At 40.2% G+C, this 24,382-nt stretch overlaps 1 protein-coding gene across 2 annotated transcripts in view; it reads left to right on the top strand.

Annotated features, from left to right (window-relative positions):
• The window catches only part of DHX38 (DEAH-box helicase 38), a 757,289-nt gene that overhangs the window by 153,371 nt on the left and 579,536 nt on the right, over positions 1-24,382 (top strand). The gene's annotated exons all lie outside the window — the stretch shown is intronic.

Raw genomic sequence — 24,382 nt, 5'->3', positions numbered from 1 at the left:
TGGAAGCTACATATAAACAAAAATAAGCTGAAGGCTGTAAACACTTTTATTATTTTGGAGATTGTATGAGCTGTGGATGATGTGAATACCAAATTTTATGTAGAAAGTCACAAAAGGAAAAAACAAATAAACAAAATGAATCTACTTCATGGTGGTCAGAGCCCATGAGGCATTACATGTGGGATTAAACTCCAGTTCACTTGGCAGAAGCAAAAATACCCATGAGTAGGATGGAGCTTGTAATCCATCCTACTCATCCAGAATCCTTCAGTCATACATATGACCAAGAGAAAGGAATAAAACCAAGAAGTTGAAAAGTGAAGTGTGAAATGGTACTGCCACCAACAGTACAACTAAATAAGGACAGGACTTGTGGACTAACTATCTCACTATCATTAAAGAAATTATAAGAATAAATGTTAATCTTTCATAAGATGGTAAGAGTCCACAAACTATCACGTGTGGGATCCTGTTCCCAAGTAGTGTAGTCCACGAGACCACCATGATATAGGGTGGGATAACAATTAAGGCAGGTATGTTATTGAACAGGCACAAGAGCCAGCAGAACTTTCTTGCCAAAAGCAGTCCCTGAAGAGGCTAACACTTAAAAGTAATAACATTTAGTAAAAGTATGTACGTAGCTGCTTTACAAATTGTTCAATCAAAGTTTTATTTCTAAATTCCCAAAATGTGGCAACTGCTGCATTGGAATGAACAGTAATGCATTTAGGGGGAGTCTTCCCTGTCACCAAGTATAGCTTGCAAATCAAGGCCTTAAGCCAAGCCGCTAAGGTAACTGCTGTGGCTTTCTTACCCTTTGTAGGTCTGGAAAAATTAATGAATAAAGAAGATGAATGTAAACTTTTAAGGCTCATACAACATTTAGGTTATGAAGAAGTCACTTCTTATTATGGGGACCTGAACATAATGATGGAAGTGCAATTTCCTGATTTATGTTTTCTGAATATACTGCCTTAGGAACAAAAGAATAGTTGGATTTCAGAACCTCCTTTATACTGAAAAATTAAGTAAAGAGACTCACAGGTTAAATACTTTTCCATCTAAAGGGGAGGAGAGTCCACTGGTTCATTCATTACTTTTGGGAAATAAAGACCTGGCCACCAGAGGAGGCAAAGATACCCCAGCCAAAGGCTTAAATACCTCCCCCACTCCCCTCATCCCCCAGTCATTCTTTGTCTTTCGTCACAGGAGGATGGCAGAGAAGTGCCGAATATTCGGAGTAGTCTCTTATGGAAGGTAGTACTCTTCGGAATGGGACTGGAGTTTTAAGTAGTCCTGTCAGCCTCTCAGTGAGAGCCTGGATGAAAGTTAGAGTCCGGAGATGCAGGGAGAGTCTTTCTGCGAAACCATCCAGACTCATATTAACAGCTCAACAAGCAATCGGCGTTGATGAGTTTTTCTGCCTGCTTTCTGCACTCAAGTCCATGTCAGGAGCGATGCTTCTACCTGTCACACTTGAAGGGCCGTGTTCCTGTTCCACAGCGTTGATTCTGTTAGTTTCATTTTTTTATACATAATGATAACACAGAAGACAGGGTCACAGTGTGGCGTCTTCAATCTTATGGAATTAAGGGTTAATTTCTCCAACATAGGTGTGTCCGGTCCACGGCGTCATCCTTACTTGTGGGATATTCTCCTCCCCAACAGGAAATGGCAAAGAGCCCAGCAAAGCTGGCCATATAGTCCCTCCCAGGCTCCGCCTACCCCAGTCATTCTCTTTGCCGTTGCACAGGCAACATCTCCACGGAGATGGCTAAGAGTTTTTTTGGTGTTTAAATGTAGTTTTATTCTTCAATCAAGAGTTTGTTATTTTAAAATAGTGCTGGTATGTACTATTTACTCTGAAACAGAAAAGAGATGAAGATTTCTGTTTGTAAGAGGAAAATGATTTTAGCAACCGTTACTAAAATCGATGGCTGTTTCCACACAGGACTGTTGAGAGGAATTAACTTCAGTTGGGGGAAACAGTGAGCAGACTTTTGCTGCTTGAGGTATGACACATTTCTAACAAGACTTGGTAATGCTGGAAGCTGTCATTTTCCCTATGGGAACCGGTAAGCCATTTTCTTAGTTTAGTATAAGAATAAAGGGCTTCATTAGGGCTTAAAAAACTGGTAGACATTTTTCTGGGCTAAAACGATTACTTTACAAAGCATATTTGGCAGATTATAACTATTAATAGTTATTATAATCTTGGGGATTGTTTTAAAAAAACGGCAGGCACTGTATTGGACACCTTTTTCACTGGGGGCCTTTTCTAGTCATAGGCAGAGCCTCATTTTCGCGCCACTAATGCGCAGTTGTTTTTGGAAAGCAAAGCATGCAGATGCATGTGTGAGGAGCTAAGAACCACTGAAAAAGCTTATAGAAGGCATCATTTGGTATCGTATTCCCCTCTGGGCTTGGTTGGGTCTCAGCAAAGCAGATACCTGGGACTGTATAGGGGTTAAATGTAAAAACGGCTCCGGTTCCGTTATTTTAAGGGTTAAAGCTTTCAAATTTGGTGTGCAATACTTTTAAGGCTTTAAGATACTGTGGTGAAATTTTGGTGAATTTTGAACAATTCCTTCATACTTTTTCACATATTCAGTAATAAAGTGTGTTCAGTTTAAAATTTAAAGTGACAGTAACGGTTTTATTGTAAAACGTTTTTTGTGCTTTGTTGACAAGTTTAAGCCTGTTTAACATGTCTGAACCATCAGATAACGATGTTCTATATGTATGAAAGCCAAGGTTTCTCCCCATTTAAATATATGTGATAATTGTGTCATAGTGTCCAAACAAAGTAGGGACAATAATGCCATAGATAATGATATTGCCCATGATGATTACTCAAATGAGGGGAGTAAGCATGGTACTGCATCATCCCCTTCTGTGTCTACACCAGTTTTGCCCACACAAGAGGCCCCTAGTACATCTAGTGCGCCAATACTTATTACCATGCAACAATTAACGGCTGTAATGGATAATTCTATTGCAAACATTTTATCCAAAATGCCTACTTATCAGAGAAAGCGCGATTGCTCTGTTTTAAACACTGAAGAGCAAGAGGACGCTGATAATAACTGTTCTGACATGCCCTCACACCAATCTGAAGGGGCCAGGAGGGAGGTTTTGTCTGAGGGAGAAATTTCAGATTCAGGGAAAATTTCTCAACAAGCTGAACCTGATGTTGTAACATTTAAATTTAAATTAGAACATCTCCACGCACTACTTAAGGAGGTATTATCTACTCTGGATGATTGTGACAATTTGGTCATTCCAAAGAAATTATGTAAGATGGACAAGTTCCTAGAGGATAAGGAGTGGGAAAGGCCCGGCATACCTTTTTGTTCCTCCCCCTATATTTAAGAAATTATTTCCTATAATCGACCCCAGAAAGGACTTATGGCAGACAGTCCCCAAGGTCGAGGGGGCGGTTTCTACTCTAAACAAACGCACTACTATTCCTATAGAAGATAGTTGTGCTTTCAAGATCCTATGGATAAAAAGTTAGAGGGTTTGCTTAAAAAGATGTTTGTTCAGCAAGGTTACCTTCTACAACCAATTTCATGCATTGTTCCTGTCACTACAGCTGCGTGTTTCTGGTTCGAAGAACTAGAAAAGTCGCTCAATAAAGAATCTTCGTATGAGGAGGTTATGGACAGGGTTCAAGCACTTAAATTGGCTAACTCTTTTATTTTAGATGCCGCTTTGCAATTAGCTAGATTAGCGGCGAATAATTCAGGGTTTGCTATCGTGGCGCGCAGAGCGCTTTGGCTAAAGTCTTGGTCAGCGGATGTGTCCTCCAAGACCAAATTGCTTAACATCCCTTTCAAGGGTAAAACACTGTTTGGCCCTGACTTGAAAGAGATTATTTCAGACATCACTGGGGGAAAGGGCCACGCCCTTCCTCAGGATAGGTCTTTTAAGGCTAAAAATAAGCCAAATTTTCGTCCCTTTCGCAGAAACGGACCAGCCTCAAATTCTACACCCTCTAAGTAAGAGGGTAATACTTCTCAAACCAAGCCAGCCTGGAGACCGATGCAAGGCTGGAACAAGGGTAAGCAGGCCACGAAACCTGCCACTGCTACCAAAACAGCATGAAGTGTTGGCCCCCGATCCGGGACCGGATCTGGTGGGGGGCAGACTTTCTCTCTTTGCTCAGGCTTGGGCAAGAGATATTCAGGATCCTTGGGCGCTAGAAATAGTTTCTCAAGGTTATCTCCTGGAATTCAGGGAACTACCCCCAAGGGGAAGGTTCCACAGGTCTCAATTATCTTCGAACCAAATAAAAAGACAGGCATTCTTACATTGTGTAGAAGACCTGTCAAGAATGGGAGTGATTCATCCAGTTCCATTAGAAGAACAAGGGATGGGGTTTTACTCCAACCTGTTCATAGTTCCCAAAAAAGAGGGAACATTCAGACCAATTTTAGATCTCAAGATTCTAAACAAGTTTCTAAGGGTTTCATCGTTCAAAATGGAAACCATTCGAACGATCCTTCCTACCATCCAGGAAGGTCAATTCATGACCACGGTGGATTTAAAGGATGCGTACCTACATATTCCTATCCACAAGGAACATCTTCGGTTCCTAAGGTTCGCCTTTCTGGACAAGCATTACCAGTTTGTGGCACTTCCATTCGGATTAGCCACTGCTCCAAGGATTTTCACAAAGGTACTAGGGTCCCTTCTAGCGGTGCTAAGACCAAGGGGCATTGCAGTAGTACCTTACTTGGACGACATCCTGATTCAAGTGTCGTCTCTGTCAAAAGCAAGGGCTCATACGGACATTGTCCTAGCCTTTCTCAGATCTCACAGGTGGAAAGTGAACATAGAAAAAAGTTCTCTGTCCCCGTCAACAAGAGTTCCCTTCTTGGGAACAATAATAGTTTCCTTAGAAATGAAGATTTTTCTGACAGAGGCCAGAAAATCAAACTTCTAAGCTCTTGTCAGGTACTTCATTCTGTTCTTCTTCCTTCCATAGCGCAGTGCATGGAAGTAATAGGTTTGATGGTTGCGGCAATGGACATAGTTCCTTTTGCACGGATTCATCTAAGACCATTACAACTGTGCATGCTCAGACAGTGGAATGGGGATTATACAGACTTGTCTCCGACGATCCAAGTAGATCAAAGGACCAGAGATTCACTCCGTTGGTGGCTGACCCTGGACAACCTGTCACAGGGAATGAGCTTCCGCAGACCAGAGTGGGTCATTGTCACGACCGACGCCAGTCTGGTGGGCTGGGGCGCGGTCTGGGAACCCCTGAAAGCTCAGGGTCTATGGTCTCGGGAAGACTCTCTTCTCCCGATAAACATTCTGGAACTGAGAGCGATATTCAATGCTCTCAAGGCTTGGCCTCGACTAGCAAAGGCCAAATTCATAAGGTGTCAATCAGACAACATGACGACTGTTGCATATATCAACCATCAGGGGGGAACAAGGAGTTCCCTGGTGATGGAGGAGCATCCGGGGGAGTGGGAACTCCATCCGGAAATCTTTGCCCAAATAACTCAATTATGGGGCATTCCAGACATGGATCTGATGGCCTCTCGTCAGAACTTCAAGGTCCCTTGTTACGGGTCCAAATCCAGGGATCCCAAGGCGACTCTAGTGGATACAATAGTAGCACCTTGGATCTTCAACCTAGCTTATGTATTCCCACCGTTTCCTCTCATTCCCAGGCTGGTAGCCAGGATCAATCAGGAGAGGGCTTCGTTGATCTTGATAGTTCCTGCGTGGCCACGCAGGACTTGGTATGCAGACCTGGTGAATATGTCATCGGCTCCACCATGGAAGCTACCTTTGAGACAGGACCTTCTTGTTCAGGGTCCATTCGAACATCCGAATCTGGTTTCCATCCAACTGACTGCTTGGAGATTGAACGCTTGATTCTATCAAAGCGTGGGTTTTCAGATTCTGTAATAGATACTCTTATTCAGGCTAGAAAGCCTGTAACTAGAAAAATTTACCATAAAATATGGAAAAAATATATCTGTTGGTGTGAATCTAAAGGATTCCCATGGAACAAGATAAAAATTCCTAAGATTCTTTCCTTTCTACAAGAAGGTTTGGAGAAAGGATTATCTGCAAGTTCTCTGAAGGGACAGATCTCTGCTTTATCTGTTTTACTTCACAAAAGGCTGGCAGCTGTGCCAGACGTTTAAGCGTTTGTTCAGGCTCTGGTTAGAATCAAGCCTGTTTACAGACCTTTGACTCCTCCCTGGAGTCTTAATCTAGTTCTTTCAGTTCTTCAAGGGGTTCCGTTTGAACCCTTACATTCCGTAGATATTAAGTTATTATCGTGGAAAGTTTTGTTTTTTGGTTGCAATTTCTTCTGCTAGAAGAGTTTCTGAGTTCTCTGCTCTGCAGTGTTCTCCGCCCTATCTGGTCCATGCAGATAAGGTGGTTTTGCGTACTGAGCCTGGTTTTCTTCCGAAGGTTGTTTCCAACAAAAATATTAACCAGGAGATAGTTGTACCTTCTTTGTGTCCGAATCCAGTTTCAGAGAAGGAACGTTTGTTACACAATTTGGACGTAGTCCGTGCTCTAAAATTCTATTTAGAGGTTACTGAAGGTTTCAGACAAACATCTTCTTCGTTTGTTGTTTATTCTGGTAAAAGGAGAGGTAAAAAAGCAACTTCTACCTCTCTTTCCTTTTGGCTTAAAAGCATTATCAGATTGGCTTTTGAGACTGCCGGACGGCAGCCTCCTGAAAGTATCACAGCTCACTCCACTAGGGCTGTGGCTTCCACATGGGCCTTCAAGAACGAGGCGCCTGTTGACCAGAAATGTAAGGCAGCGACTTGGTCTTCACTGCACTCTTTTGCCAAATTTTACAAATTTTATACTTTTGCTTCTTCGGAGGCTTTTTTTAGGAGAAAGGTTTTGCAAGCCGTGGTGCCTTCCGTTTAGGTGACCTGATTTGCTCCCTCCCTTCATCCGTGTCCTAAAATCTTTGGTATTGGTTCCCACAAGTAAGGATGACGCCGTGGACCGGACACACCTATGTTGGAGAAAACAGAATTTATGCTTACCTGATAAATTACTTTCTCCAACGGTGTGTCCGGTCCACGGCCCGCCCTGGTTTTTTAATCAGGTCTGATGAATTATTTTCTCTAACTACAGTCACCACGTTACCATATGGTTTCTCCTATATATATTTCCTCCTGTCCGTCGGTCGAATGACTGGGGTAGGCGGAGCCTGGGAGGGACTATATGGCCAGCTTTGCTGGGCTCTTTGCCATTTCCTGTTGGGGAGGAGAATATACCACAAGTAAGGATGACGCCGTGGACCGGACACACCGTTGGAGAAAGTAATTTATCAGGTAAGCATAAATTCTGTTATTCCTAGTGAGGGGATTATTGAACATGGGGGGTTTATACATAATATTGTTTATTGTGTTGTTGCTGCGTTATGTGCGAGATGTGGCTCTGGCAATGGTGGAACTTCAGGTTGACTTCCGGGAGTATTTGCGTGGCCGATTTTGGCGCGTTTTCTCCTTAGTGCAGGGACGGTCCTGCAAGGCATCCCAGGTGACCGGGTGTGAGTTTTCACTTCCTCTGTTGATCAGCGGCATAAGAGACAAAGCGGTTTCTGTAGGAGGTCATAGGAGGTGGTGAGTGCCCCTGCCATTGGAGGTATAAAGGTGCCTGTTTTTTAAGCTAGTCTAGTTTTATAATAAAAGCGCAAGCTATGGTTGACTCTGACGCGTTAGAGGGTACTATCTCTTTAACAAAGTCTCATTCCTGTGTTTATTGTAAGAAGGTTGTTGTAGATCAGCCTGCTCAACTATGTTCCACATGCTTTGATAAAGTTGCGACATATAAAACTAAGGGGATGTCTAGTACTACTGAGCCATCCACCTCTGAGGGCTCCCCGTCCCATGAGGTGCGTTCCCTGCTTTCATCTCCGAGTGCACATGCAGCGCCCCAGGGTCCAACCATTACTCCTACGGGAGAGATTCGTTGGCCATCAGATTTTGCGGATCAGCTGCAAACGGTGGTATCGAAAGTGATCCATGCCATACCATGTTCTGCTAAGCGCAAGTGCTGGGCGTATCATGGCGGCCTGGCCCAGCCCAGGGGTTGTCTACGCCTATGGAAATATCAGAGGCCCACTCCGACTCTTCTGAGGAGGCTCCTTCTGGGTCGGAGTCTGTGTCATCTCATCCTCTGGCTGCGGAGGAGCCTGACTTTAGGTTTAGGATGGAGGATTTGCACTTTTTGCTGAAGCAAGTGCTTGCTACTCTTAAGGTCCCGGAACCTAAGCTTCCGGTGCAACCTTCGATTCCTAAGCTTGATAAGGTATACGAAGACAGGGTGGTACCTCAGACCTTCTCGGTTCCTGTTAAGATGGCTAATATTATTAAGAATGAATGGAAGCGATTTAGGTTCTTCCTTTTCCCCTTCTTCTTCCTTAAAGAAACTGTTCCCCATTCCGGACTCTCAGCTCGAGCTGTGTTGGACTGTCCCTAAGGTGGATGGTGCCATCTCTACGCTCGTAAAGCGGACGACTATTCATCTCGAGGATACTTTGTCGTTTAAAGAGCCCATAGATAAAAAGTTGGAAAACATGTTCAGGAAAATGTTTCAGCACACAGGTTTTGTTTTTCAACCGGCAGCGGCTGTAGCCACATATTGGTGTGAATCCCTGTGTGATATGATCGAGAGGGAGACTTCCATCGACGAGATACAGGATAAGATTAAAGGGACACTGAACCCAAATTTTTTCTTTTGTGATTCAGATAGAGCATGCAATTTTAAGCAACTTTCTAAGTTGTTCCTATTATCAATCTTTCTTCGTTCTCTTGCTAGCTTTATTTGAAAAAGAAGGCATCTAAGCTTTTTTCTTGGTTCAGAACTCTGGACAGCAGTTTTTGATTGGTGGGTGATTTTATCCACCAATCAGCAAGGACAACCTAGGTTGTTCACCAAAAATGGGCCGGCATCTAAACTTACATTCTTGCATTTCAAATAAAGATACCAAGAGAATAAAGAAAATTTTATAATAGGAGTAAATTAGAAAGTTGCCTAAAATTGCATGCTCTATCTGAATCACAAAAGAAAAAAATTGGGTTCAGTGTCCCTTTAAGGCGTTGAAGGTCACCAATTCTTTCATTTTGTGACGCCAATATGCAAATTATTCACCTGAACGCAATGGTTTCAGGATTCTCCGTTTTTAAGTTGCAAGGCTCTGTGGCTAAAGTCTTGGTCTGCGGACATGACCTCTAAGTCGAGGCTGTTGTCCCTGCCTTTTCAAGGAAAGATTCTGTTTGGTCCAGGATTGGATTCGATCATATCCACGGTTACGGGAGCCAAGGGAGCTTTCCTTATCCGCAGGATAAGAAGGCTAAGCCTAAAGGATCTACTTTTCGTCTTTTTCATGTGGACAAGGCCCAGCACCAGCAGCCCGCCGCGAAAGCGGATCCGTCCAAGGGAACTTGGAAACCTGCTCATACTTGGAACAAGTCCAAGCAGAACATGAAGGCCGTCGAGACAAAATCGGCATGAAGGGGCGTCCCCCGACCCGGTCCCTGGACCAAGTATAGGGGGCAGATTGTCTATCTTTTCCGAAGCCTGGTTGCAGGAAGTTCAGGACCCTTGGGCTCTGGAGGTTGTCGCACAGGGTTACAGGATAGGATTTTAATTCCCATCTGCCTGTCAAACCTGTCTTCAAGATTGGAGAAGGGAGCAGGATCTCTCCTCTCTAGGTGTTATCGTACCAGTAGCCCAATCAGAAAGGGGTCTAGGGTGCTATTAAAATCTTTTTGTGGTTTCAAAGGAGGGAGGGCACGTTCCGCACGATTCTGGACCTAAAGTGTTTAAACAAGTTTCTGGCTGTTCCATCGTTCAAAATGGAAACGATCAGATCTATTCTGCCCCTAGTTCAAGACTGGCAGTTCATGACTACAATAGACTTGACGGATGCTTACTTTCATGTTCCAATTCACAGGGACCACTTGAAGTTCCTAAGATTTGCATTTCTGGACCAACACTTCCAGTTTGTGGCCCTTCTCTTCGGTCTGGCGACAGCCCGAGAGTCTTCACGAAGGTTCTGGGGGCACTTCTTGCAGTGGCCAGATCCAGGAGCATTGCTGTGGCGCCCTATTTGGAAGACATTCTAGTCCAGGTGCTGTCGTTCAGCCTCGCAGAGGATCAAACAAGGGCTCTTCTTTTCTTGCTCCAATCTCACGGTTGGAAGATAAACTCAGGAAAGAGTTCACTGGTTCCCAGCAACAGGGTGGAGTTCCTGGGCACGATAATAGACTCTATGTCCATGAAAATATTTCTCACAGATCAACGACGCAGGAAGATTGCGTCCACCTGTCTTGCCCTTCGGTGGCTCAGTGTATGGAGGTGATCGGGCTCATAGTTTCCAGCATAGACGTCATCCCTTTCGCCAGGTTCCATCTCAGACCTCTTCAATTGTGCATGTTGAGACAGTGGAACGGCGATCATTCAGATCTATCCCAGCAGATATCCATGAATGCTTGGACCAGGGACTCCCTCTCTTGGTTGATCCGTCTGGAGCATCTATCCCTGGGGTCATCTTTCCTGAGACCATCCTGGGAGATTGTGACCACGGATGGGAATCTGGCAGGATGGGGAGCTGTTTGGGGTGCCAGATTGGCACAAGGAAAATGGACCCGGGAGGAGTCTCTCCTTCCGATCAATATTCTGGAACTTCGAGCAATCTACAATGCTCTGAGGGCATGGCCTCCTCTGGGGTCGTTCAGCTTCATCAGATTCCAGACCGATATCATTACCTTGGTGGCTTACATCAACCACCAGGGGGGAACGAGGAGCTCCTTAGCAATGAGGGAGGTGTCTCTGATTTTGGAGTGGATGGAATCCCACAGCTGCTCACTTTCAGCAATCCACATTCCAGGTGTGGACAACTGGGAAGCGGACTTACTCAGCAGGCAATCCTTCCATCCGGACTCCAGACCTGGAGTTATTTGGGGTAATCATACCAGTTCCGTTTCAGGAACGGGGTCTGGGGTTTTATTCAAAACTATTCATTGTCCCAAAGAAAGAAAATTCGTTCAGACCAGTTTCAGATCTAAAAATTTTGAATTGACATGTAAGAGTACTATCTTTCAGAATGGTGACGATAAGGTCTATTCTGCCTTTTTGTTCAGCAAGGGCATTATTTGCCCACAATAGGCTTACAGGATGCATATTCTCATATTCTGTTTCATCCAGATTATTATCAGTTTCTGAGATTCTCTTTTTTTTAGACAAGCATTACCAATTTGTTGCTCTTCCTTTCTGGTCTAGCGACAGCTCTAGGAATCTTTTCAAAGGTTCTCAGTGTTTCCTTATTTGGACGATATCTTGGTACTTGCTCAGTCTTTATGTTCTGAAGAATCTCATACGAATCAACTTCTGTTGTTTCTTCAAAGACATGGTTGGAGGATCAATTTACCAAAAAGTTCCCTGATTCCTCAGACAAGGGTCACCTTTTTAGGTTTCCAGATAGATTGTATCCATGTCTCTGTCTCTAACAGACAAGAGACAATTTAAATTGGGTTCAGCTTGTCGAAACCTTCAGTCTCTATTTTTTCCTTCAGTAGCTATGTACATGGAAGTTTTAGGTCTCATGACTGCAGAATCGGACTCGATTCCCTTTGCTCGTTTTCATATGAGACCTTTCCAGCTTTGTATGCTGAATCAATGGTGCAGGGATTATACTAGGATATCACAATTAATATCCTTAAATCCCAATATTCAACTATCTCTGACTTGGTGGTTAGATCACCATCGTATAGTTTTAGGGGTCTCTTTGGTTCATCCAACCTGGACTGTGATCACAACAGATGCAAGTCTTTTCAGGTTGGGGAACTGTTTGGGGATCTCTGACAGCACAAGGGGTTTGGAAATCTCAAGAGGCGAGAATACCAATAAATATTTGGAACTCCGTGCAATTTTCAGGGCTCTTCAGGCTTGGCCCCTGTTGAAGAGAAGTCCATTCAATTGCTTTCAAGACAGACAATATCACAGCTGTGGCATATGTCAATCATCAGGGTGGGACTCACAGTCCCCTAGCTATGAAAGAAGTATCTCTAATACTTTTTGGGCGGAATACAGCTCTTGTCTAATTTCTGTGGTTCATATCCCAGGGGTAGACAATTGGGGAGCGGATTATTTCAACCGTCATACTTTACATCCATGGGAGTGGTCTCTCCATCCAGATGTGTTTTCTCAGATTGTTCAGATGTGGGGTCTTTCAGACATAGATCTGATGGCTTCTTATCTAAACAAGAAGACTTGCCAGGTACCTGTCCAGGTCCAGGGATCTTCAGACGGAATCAGTGGATATGTTGACACTTTCTTGGTGCTACCATCCTGCTTATATTTCCCGCCTCTAGTTCTTCTTCCAAGAGTGATATCCATAGTCATCATGGAACAGTCATTTGTTTTGCTGGTAGTTCCAGCATGGCCTCACAGGTTTTGATATGCAGATTTTGTCCGGACCTCTTCCATTAAGGTCGAATTTTCTGTCTCAAGGTCCGTTTTTCCATCAGGATTTCAAATCATTAAATTTGAAGGTATGGAAATTGAACGCTTAGTGCTTAGTCATAGAGGTTTCTCTGACTCAGTGATTAATACTATGTTACAGGCTCGTAAATCTATTTTTAGAAAGATTTATTATCGAGTTTGAAAAACTTCTTTGCATGGTGTTCTTCTCATAAGTTCACTTGGCATTCTTTCAGAATACCTAGATTTTTACAGTTTTTTCAGGATGGTTTAAATAAAGGTTTTGTCTGCAAGTTCCTTGAAGGGACAAATCTCTGTTCTTTCTGTGTCATTTCACAGAAAGATTGATAAGTTTCCTGACATTCACTGTTTTTGTACAGGCTTTGGTTTGTATCAAGCCTGTTATTAAATCAATCTATCCTCCTTGGAGTCTTATTTTGGTTTTGAAGGCTTTACAGGCTCCTCCATTTGAGCCTATGCTCTCTTTGGACATTAAAATACTTTCTTGGGAAGTGTTGTTCCTTTTGGCCATCTCTTCTGCTAGAAGAACTTCTGAATTATCTGCTCTTTCTTGTGAATCTCCTTTTCTGATTTTTTTTCTCAGGATAAGGCTGTTTTGTGGACTTCATTTAAATTCTTCTGCGGACTTCTTTGGATGTGGTAAGAGCTTTGAAATAATATGTTGAAGCTACTTAAGATTTCAGGAAGACTTCTAGTCTATTTGTTATCTTTCCTCGTTCTAGGAATTGTCAGAAGGCTTTTCTTTTCATTTAATGAGAATTAACTTAGATTTTGGGTTGTGGATTATTTTTTTCAGTGGAAAATGTCTGTTTTTATTTTTATCCCTCCCTCTCTACTGACTCTTGCGTAGAGTTCCACATCTTGGGTATTGCTATCCCATACGTCACTAGCTCATGGACTCTTGCCAATTACATGAAAGAAAACATAATTTATGTAAGAACTTACCTGATAAATTCATTTCTTTCATATTGGCAAGAGTCCATGAGGCCCACCCCTTTTTTGTGGTGGTTATAATTTTTTGTATAAAGCACAATTATTTCCAAATTTCTTTGTTGATGTTTTTTACTCCTTTTTTTTATCACCCCACTTCTTGGCTATTCGTTAAACTGATTTGTGGGTGTGGTGAGGGGTGTGTTTATAGGCATTTTGAGGTTTGGGAAACTTTGCCCCTCCTGGTAGGATTGTATATCCCATACGTCACTAGTTCATGGACTCTTGCCAATATGAAAGAAATAAATTTATCAGGTAAGTTCTTACATAAATTCTGTTTTTCTGCGATGAGAATTTTTTCAGTGAAAATGTTTCTGCAGTGTTTCCAAGGAGCCGGCGTTGCTGTGTTTGTTGCCCTTACTTGAGGACAGGTTCATGTATAGCCTCACTGATGTCTGCTGTACGTTCCCACAGTGTCAGTCTCCCTGGGAACCTGCTCTACTGTACTGCTGGGGTCTATATGCTTATTTTGGAGGGGCTGCTGCTCCATGCTTATACTGCTGATGTATAATATATGCTTCCTAAAGGATGGCACTTACAAAATAAGAGTGTGTATGTATATTTGTGTGTGTGTGTGTGTATGTATATATATATACATATATATATACATACATACACACACACACACACACACACACACACATACACACATACACAACCTCAGAGTTGATTCCAGTAAAGAGATCGAAAAAAAAAACACTGGAAGAACAAATAACATAATACACACCCATTTAAAAAAAAAAAAAAATTATATTATATATGGCAAAGGCTGAAGCTTTTCCTAAATGAGTTAAAGGGATATTCACAGTATTCGGAAATAGGCTTGGTAAGGATCCACAACCCCATTATTCCAATACTGTGCATATCCAATTAACTTATTTGGTAAAATTTCAACACACAACATATACACACACAACATATGCATATACATACACACACAGCATATACACACACACACAACATATACACACACAACATATACTCACACACAGTATATACACACACACACAACATATACTCACACACAGTATATACACACACACAACATATATACACACACACACAACATTTACATACACACACACACACACACAGCATTTTTTTTAACTGCCATTGCTGTTCTTTCTGCAGAGACCCTTCAGTTTCTGCGATAAGCGCGAAGATCGCACAGTGTTCTGCCTTGGGGAATTTATCTACAATAAAAGCTCCAGTTGACCTTTAAAGGGACATTAAACACTATGTAAATTCTAGGTAGAATGATGCATTCAAAGAAAAAGATTAGTCTGAGAATAACATGTAGATGTGTTTTTTTTAATGTTTCATTAGCTGCTTAAATATTGACAAAATAAGTGCAAAGTTTTAGTGTCTATAAAACAATGGGAGCTGCCATGTTGTAACTTAGGTTACCTTGTCTGCTGTGGTCAATTAGGAACAGTTGTAAATAGGTCACTAGAGTGTGCAGCCAATGACTTTGTGGAATATAACAGTGTTCTGCGCTTCCAATTCTAACAGGAAATGAAAAGCTCACAATTTCAGAATAGAATTACAGGAAAAGGGGACAAAATAAATGATGGAAGTATACTGCAGAGCTTTTTTTTTTATATACGATTTATAATTTTATATTACCCTTCCAGTGTTTTATGTCCCTTTTAAATTAATCTCATTAAAAATGTGAAAGTAAAGAGATGCCTCTGAACACAAAACTAAGAATAAAGAAGTGGTGAAAATAATCTTTAAATTTAACCTTTATTGATACAAAAGTTTAAAAAGACGTGCAGGTAAATACACTGTTAGCTGCCCGCACACACAATTGTTAAAAACATTTTAACTCTGGTAAGATTGTAAAAGCTTTGATTCCGTTATTGATTTAGATTGTTATAAGAGATAGGCTGGAGAGTGCTTTGTGTGTACTGTTTAAATCAATCCCCCTGAATGGACCAAAAAACCTGGTTTTATATATATATATATATATATATATATATATAATCTATCTCCATATATATCTCCATATATATCTCCATATATATCTCCATATATATCTCCTGAAATACCTAATCAGGACAATTGGAGAACCAACTTGAGAATAAAATCAAAATTTATTTCCCCCCCCCCCAATAATTTGTCTCCTGAAATTACTGTTTTTAATCAAATTGTATGCCAATAGATATAAAATATACCATAAGAATGGCTAAATCAGAATTTGAGTAAAAGGGAAATAAAAGCACTTAAAGAAATTCAAACTTGGGATGACACAATTATCAAACAATCGGACAAAGGCGGCAATGTAGTTCTATGGCCCAAAATATGTATTTGGAAGAAATAATGAATCAACTAAACAATACCAAATGCTATAAAAAAACTCCTTGGCAATCCTTTGCAGAACTACCTTGAGATCTATAATAAGATTATTACCAATGCCTTTAAATATAACATCATTAATGAAGTAGCAAAAAGTATCTAACACAAATACGTCCCAAAGTACCAACTTTGTATTTAATCCCTAAATTCCATAAAAACATTCAGAAACCACCTGGTAGACCCATAGTATCTGGCAACGAGGGGCTAACAGAAAAAGCAAGTCAGTACGTAGATTTCCGTTTACGGGAATATCTGTATACTTTGCCCTCGTATGTCAAGGATACTATGGAGGTTTTAAAAAAAAACTTGACAATCTTTCTCTAACTCAGGATGTCCTCCTCGTAACTGCAGATGTAGAATCACTCTACACAAGCATACAACATCATTAAGGTGAAAAACTCATAGCATACTTTTTATCTACCAACCAAGGTGACAACAAGGAACATGATACTTTCATCTTAAAATTATTGCACTTTGTGATTCATTTCAATTTCTTCACTTTCAAAGACTAATTTTACCTGCAAACTCAAGGGACAGCCATGGGCACGGCATGCGCGCCTACATACGCAAATCTTTTTTTTGGGTGGTGGGAAGGAAAAAAGGTATTTACGGATGATAATGATAAATATACACAACACATATCCTTTTGGATAAGATACATCAATGATGTATTATTCATATGGGAGGAGTCAGCAGAAATATTGGACGAGTTCATGAGGATGATTAATAATAATAATAACTATAACATCAAGTTAACCTATGAACATAGTAAAACAACGATTCAATTCCTTGACTTAAAAATAATGAAAGTATCTAATGGATCTATATCCACTAACATCTATAGGAAAGAGACTGCCACCAATACCCTGCTCCACTACACCAGTGCCCATGCGTATAACACCTTAAAAGCTATGCCTAAAGGTGAATTTATTCGTTTGAGACAAAATTGTTCTGATATTCACATATTCAAAACGGAATCTATGCACTTAAAGGGACAGTAAAGTAAAAAAAAAAATATTTCATGATTTAAATAGAGCATGTAATTTTAAACAACTTTCCAATTTACTTTTATTACCAATTTTGCTTTGTTCTCTTGGTATTCTAAGTTGAAAGCTAAATCTAGGAGGTTTATATGCTAATTTCTTAGACCTTGAAGACTGCCTCTAATCTGTAAGCATTTTGACAATTTTTCACCACTAGAAGGCTTTAGTTCATGTGTTTCATATAGATAACATTGAGTTCAGGCACGTGAAGCGCCTAGGAGTCAGCACTGATTGGCTAAAAATTCAAGTCTGTCAAAAGAACTGAAATAAGGGGGCAGTTTGCAGAGGCATAGATACAAGGTAATCACAGAGGTAAAAAGTTTATCATTATAACTGTGTTGGTTATGCAAAATTGGGGAATGGGTAATAAAGGGATTATCTACCTTTTTAAACAACAAAAATTATTGTGTTTACTGTCCCTTTAACCAATAGACTCCGTGAACGTGGATACAGCAACAGATCAATAAAAACAGCACAAACTTATGCATTAAAAAGAGAACGTGAAACCCTGCTACAAACAAAACCAAAACAAGAGGATAATACTATACGTCTGATTACCACCTATAACCCAAAAATGCACAGAATAACAGAGGTTATAAACAAAAATTGGCACATATTACAGAATGATCCTCTTCTATCCAGTCAAATCGAATGGTTACAGGAGACCTAAGAATTTAAGAGGCATACTGGTTAAAAGTAATTATGTCCACAATCCTAAGAAAAAAAACCAAAACAAAGGGAATGTTCCCATGTGGCACATGTAATGCTTGCACCAAATTATGGAAATTGAAATCCATCAAAGACAAATATGATTGGACCCATGTTTATACCTACATATTTCTCATGCTCATTAACTCGAGTAATATATGTATTGAAGTGTTCATGTAATCTATTCTATGTTGGCTTGACGACCAGACAGGCCAGAACCCGAATTCTTGAACACTGTAGAAACATTCACAACGCCAAAAAGGAATCTGAAAAGGGTAAAATCATTACAAGTGTAGCTAAACATTTCTTACACAATCACCTAACCACCTCATTCAAATATATAGCAACACACCTTTCTTTCATGTAATTGGCAAGAGTCCATGAGCTAGTGACGTATGGAATATACAATCCTACCAGGAGGGGCATAGTTTCCCAAACCTCAAAATGCCTATAAATACACCCCTCACCACACCCACAGTTCAGTTTTACAAACTTTGCCTCCTATGGAGGTGGTGAAGTTTGTGCTAAGATTTCTACGTTGATATGCGCTTCTCAGCTTTTTTGAAAGGTACAGTAGGGGGATAATTTTTTATCCCAAGGATAATACTCACAAATGATCTAATTTTATTAATGCACTGAATACCATGAACGTACTTATGCACTGAATTATGTTTTTTAATAAAATGTATTTATTTTTGTTCAATCGTTCACCCAACTTCCACTTTTTTGATTCATCAAATGCACTCTCAGCTTATGCAAATAGACTGATCTTAATACATTTAACTTATGAGTGTGCAAGAAACATTAAACACTCACAAAATAAGATTACGCACTGAACATCAACACATTCTTCTATAATATATAAACCATTATAATGTTAGGAATATCCATCAGTTAAACTTATAGATATTTAGTTAAGATTTTTCAATCTTTTATTATTTTCACATCTCGTCGAGAACTTAAAGATTAATATATGGAAATACATGGAAACAAATTTGTAGGTATCCTGTCCAATGGTATCCATGCTAAGCATTAACTATTAACTGAGAGCAGCACTGTACAATATGAAATGAAGGTGTCTCATTGTGAATAACACATCAATACCAACGTTCAGTGATAACTTATTTTAGCTCACAGTTATCCTCACTTCTCAGAGGTCACTTAATTTGATAAGATTCCCATACAGTAACACTAGTGCTAGCGTGATCTCCATAACAACAGATCAACAACAACGCCGACTGGTGGCCTATTGATCACGTGACCACTTAGAAGTCCATTAGCCAATAGTATAATCTGTCACGTACTTGCCTCCTGGCCAATCACTATCAGTGGGAGGGATTGCATATAATGTAAATAGGATCCTCTGTCTGCCCCGCGTACCCCTCTGAGGAAGCGATAGTGAAACGCAACCGAGTTAGTGGAAGTTTGTTCTTTTTTTAAATGGCTTAACTCTGGTTAATTAACAATATCTTGAATCCACTATATATCCTTTCAGTAGTCTAAGTGCATCCGCCCACAAATTATTATATATATCTGAATATTTATAATAACATTTGTTATGCAAATTGTGCTACCAATCCTATAAGGTCAACTATCAATATGCGAATTGTGCTGTTGAGTGTAACATTTTGATAATGCTTCTTGGTAAAATAATTTCTTGACTTACAATAGGGGCTGCTTAATTCATAGATCAATATAACAGCATGGTGTAACTCTAAAAGAACTGATATGCGAATTGTGCTTCCAGACTTATAGATTTAATTCAGAACTGCTCCATTCATATAACATCTATAATTTATATTTTGACCTAACGCAGTTCCTTTTAGATTGTAGTATCCAATTTGTGGTAGTGGAGTTATTTCTAGAACAATATATATTAATGTGGAAAGTCATAACTTGATACAAATCCTCTCCATAATACGGCAACTAGCTTTATTGTTAAATCAAGTCCAACACTGGACTATACAATTATACAATATATATATATATATATATATATATATATATATATATATAGTTGAGTTTCAGAGTTCAGCGCGCATAGAATGGAGAAAAACAAAACCAAATTATGGTGCAGTATGTCAGTACTAGGCAATCAAAAACTAAAAGTGAGAATTAAATGTGCTCACCTTGTTTAACCTCAAACATGTGAGGTATGTTGGAAGCATGGAGGGGATGTAATCCCTATCTGTGGTAAAGATGTTTCCAGCTGGTATGCAGAAACTTTTAGCAGGTGGAAATCTTGATATCCCTGGAGTAGAAAAATGTTGGAATTTCAGACAAACTTCTCCTCTGGAATTAGGTAGAGAAACTTTAATTCTTTTTGCTGGATTTCTTTCCTTGTTGCTGTTTATTTCTTTTCCCCTTCTTTTTACTTGAAAGGCTTCTCCTCTCTGGAGTATGGTATAAACTTTATGTTTGCAAACCAATTAGTGCCCAGTTTACATACTATGAGATCAATTGTGGATATTATTTGCAGCACTCATGTGATGTGTATAAATGATGCTTGCAAGGACACAAAGTGAAATTTAAAATAAAAACACTTTTATTTTCCAATGTCCAATAAAAAATGATAAACAGAAATCCTCTTTAATAATAGTCCAGATCAGGAACAGAATAGGTGAGCAGATGAAATATAGTATATTTCTTTAAATCCGGTAGTGAGTTTTTTATCAGGGCTGGTGCAAAAACAGCTAGCTGATAAAAGTTGGTGATATTGTGGTATAGGATGCTGTACAGCTGAAAGTAAATTCCTTGTGGTGGTTTTGAGCTCTGAAAAGTTCCCAGAGTTCAGGTGGATAAGTTGGTGTTTATGGTGGAAAACCTTAATAAATAGTTACATGAACTGCTGTAAATACAGCTAGATGATGATTCCTTGTGGGTTTTTGAGCTCTAGATAGCTCACAATATCCGGATGGATGTGGATTCTTAAGCCTGTCAGAGACAGGGTCCGTTGCTGAAGTGTTTGAAGCTTGGTCTCCCTGGACAGGAAGTGACAGAATTTAATGAGTTTACTAATTACCTCAACTCTAACAACATGAACCTTACCCTAACAAAAACTTGGGGAGACAAAACACTAGACTTTTTAGACATCACCATCTATTGTGAAAATAACACCATTCACACCAAAAATTACACTAAAAAACAGATACTAATGGCTACCTCCATGCAGATAGCTGTCATCATCCGAACTGGATTAACAACATAACAACATCCCATATGGCCAGTTCCAAAGAATCAAACGAAATTGTAGTAAGGATAGTGATTTTGAAGATGCAGCAAACACCCTAAAACAAAAATTTAAAGATAAAAGCTATACAGAAAATATAGTGGAAAAGGCTTATGAAAAAGTAAAGAACTCCACAAGACATTCGCTTTTAGAAACTAAAATCACCAGCCCTGAGTTGGAAAACAAATGTGCAACAACCAGATACATCACCACATATACAAAAGGGGCCAAACAAATAGAAAAAATCCTGAACAAACACTGGGATGTACTAAAAAGGGACCCAGTTTTAGCAAACATCATTGGACCTCCAAAAGTGACTTATAGGAAAAGTAAGTGTATAAAAATCATTCTGACACCAACTGCTTTAAAGAACACAAAACTTAAAGAAAGAAATCCACCAATTAAAGGTTTCTTTAAATGTGGAAGAAAAAATTGTGTGTGCTGCAGCCACACAAACAAAAACAAATAAATAAATAAATGGATCATTCACAACAAAGATGAACAAGTACCAATAGAAAGTTTTCTAAACTGTAAATCGGAATCCATAGTATATCTATTAGTGTTCTTGCAAAAAATTCTACGTAGGGCGAACAAAGAAAAGCCTAAAGAGACGAGTGCTGGAACACATAAACAACATCAAAGATGCCGATTCTGAATAAGGCATCAGCAAACACTTTGAAAAATATCACAATAAAAATAGTGACAAATTTACGGTAAGAGCAATTGAACAAATTTCAGCCTCTAAAGGGAAGGAAAGACTTTTACAGCTCAGAACAAGAGAAACCTATTGGATTCACCGTTTGAATACTTTACAACAAACAGGTCTCAACAAAGACATAGACCTGGCTGCATTTCTTTAAATAATCAAGAATGACCCATTTTGACTTTCTCCTGTAACAAAAAGAGAGAGATATAAATATTTCTCTTGTTAAGTGTATCCAGTCCACGGATCATCCATTACTTGTGGGATATTCTCCTTCCCAACAGGAAGTTGCAAGAGGATCACCCACAGCAGAGCTGCTATATAGCTCCTCCCCTCACTGCCATATCCAGTCATTCTCTTGCAACTCTCAACTAAGATGGAGGTCGTAAGAGGACTGTGGTGTTTTATACTTAGTTTATTTCTTGAATCAAAAGTTTATTTTTAAATGGTACCGGAGTGTACTGTTTATCTCAGGCAGTATTTAGAAGAAGAATCTGCCTGCGTTTTCTATGATCTTAGCAGAAGTAACTAAGATCCTTTGCTGTTCTCACATATTCTGAGGAGTGAGGTAACTTCAGAGGGGGAATAGCGTGCAGGTTTTCCTGTAATAAGGTATGTGCAGTTAAAATATTTTTCTAGGGATGGAATTTGCTAGAAAATGCTGCTGATAACGAAGTAATGTGAGTAAAGCCTTAAATGCAGTGATAGCGACTGGTATCAGGCTTATTAATAGAGATACATACTCTTATAAAAGTGTATTTTAAAACGTTTGCTGGCATGTTTAATCGTTTTTTTACATATGTTTGGTGATAAAACTTTTTGGGGCCTAGTTTTTTCCACATGGCTGGCTTGAATTTTGCCTAGAAACAGTTCCCTGAGGCTTCCCACTGTTGTAATATGAGTGGGAGGGGCCTATTTTGGCATTTTTTTGCACAGCAAAAATTACAGACACAGACATCCAGCTTCTTCCTGCATGATCCAGGACTTCTCTGAAGGGCTCAAAAGGCTTCAAAAGTCGTATTGAGGGAGGTAAAAAGCCACAGTAGAGCTGTGGCAGTTGTTGTGACTGTTTAAAAAACGTTTTTGTCATTTATTATTCCTTTTTTGGTATTAAGGGGTTAATCATCCATTTGCAAGTGGGTGCAATGCTCTTCTAACTTATTACATACACTGTAAAAATTTCGTTAGTGTAACTGCATTTTTTCACTGTTATTTAAAAATTTGGGAAAATTTGTGTTTCTTAAAGGCGCAGTAACGTTTTTTATATTGCTTGTAAACTTGTTTTAAAGTGTTTTCCAAGCTTGCTAGTCTCATTGCTAGTCTGTTTAAACATGTCTGACACAGAGGAATCTACTTGTTCATTATGTTTGAAAGCCATGGTGGAGCCCCATAGGAGAATGTGTACTAAATGTATTGATTTCAACAGTAAAGATCAGTCTTTATCTATAAAATAATTATCACCAGAGGGTTCTGTCGAGGGGGAAGTTATGCCGACTAACTCTCCCCACGTGTCAGACCCTTCGCCTCCCGCTCAGGGGACGCACGCTAATATGGCGCCAATTACATCAGGGATGCCCATAGCGATTACCTTGCAGGACATGGCTGCAATCATGAATAATACCCTGTCAGAGGTATTATCTAGATTGCCTGAATTAAGAGGCAAGCGCGATAGCTCTGGGGTTAGGAGAGATACAGAGCGCGCAAATGCTGTTAGAGCCATGTCTGATACTGCGTCACAGTATGCAGAATATGAGGACGGAGAGCTTCAGTCTGTGGGTGACATCTCTGACTCGGGGAAACCTGATTCAGAGATTTCTAATTTTAAATTTAAGCTTGAGAACCTCCGTGTATTGCTTGGGGAGGTATAAGCTGCTCTGAATGACTGTAACACAGTTGCAATTCCAGAGAAATTGTGTAGGCTGGATAGATACTATGCGGTGCCGGTGTGTATTGACGTTTTTCCTATACCTAAAAGGCTTACAGAAATTATTAGCAAGGAGTGTGATAGACCCGGTGTGCCCTTTTCCCCACCTCCTATATTTAGAAAAATGTTTCCAATAGACGCCACTACACGGGACTTATGGCAGACGGTCCCTAAGGTGGAGGGAGCAGTTTCTACTTTAGCAAAGCGTACCACTATCCCGGTTGAGGACAGTTGTGCTTTTTCAGATCCAATGGATAAAAAATTGGAGGGTTACCTTAAGAAAATGTTTATTCAACAAGGTTTTATTTTACAGCCCCTTGCATGCATTGCGCCTGTCACTGCTGCGACGGCATTCTGGTTTGAGGCCCTGGAAGAGGCCATCCAGACAGCTCCATTGAATGAAATCATTGACAAGCTTAGAACGCTTAAGATAGCTAACTCATTTGTTTCTGATGCCATTGTTCATTTGACTAAACTAACGGCTAAGAATTCCGGATTCGCCATCCAGGCGCGTAGGGCGCTATGGCTTAAATCCTGGTCAGCTGACGTGACTTCAAAGTCTAAATTACTCAACATTCCTTTCAAGGGGTAGACCTTATTCGGGCCTGGCTTGAAGGAAATTATTGCTGACATTACTGGAGGCAAGGGTCATACCCTTCCTCAGGACAGGGCCAAATCAAAGGCCAAACAGTCTAATTTTCGTGCCTTTCGAAATTTCAAGGCAGGAGCAGCATCAACTTCCTCCGCTTCAAAACAAGAGGGAACTTTTGCTCAATCTAAGCAGGCCTGGAAACCTAACCAGTCCTGGAACAAAGGCAAGCAGGCCAGAAAGCCTGCTGCTGCCTCTAAGACAGCATGAAGGAACGGCCCCCTATCCGGTAACGGATCTAGTAGGGGGCAGACTTTCTCTCTTCGCC

Source organism: Bombina bombina, chromosome 1 (genome assembly GCF_027579735.1).
Source record: "Bombina bombina isolate aBomBom1 chromosome 1, aBomBom1.pri, whole genome shotgun sequence".
Lineage (NCBI taxonomy): Eukaryota > Metazoa > Chordata > Amphibia > Anura > Bombinatoridae > Bombina > Bombina bombina.
Note: the sequence above shows the minus strand (reverse complement) of the source record. Positions and strands in the feature narration are given on the sequence as shown.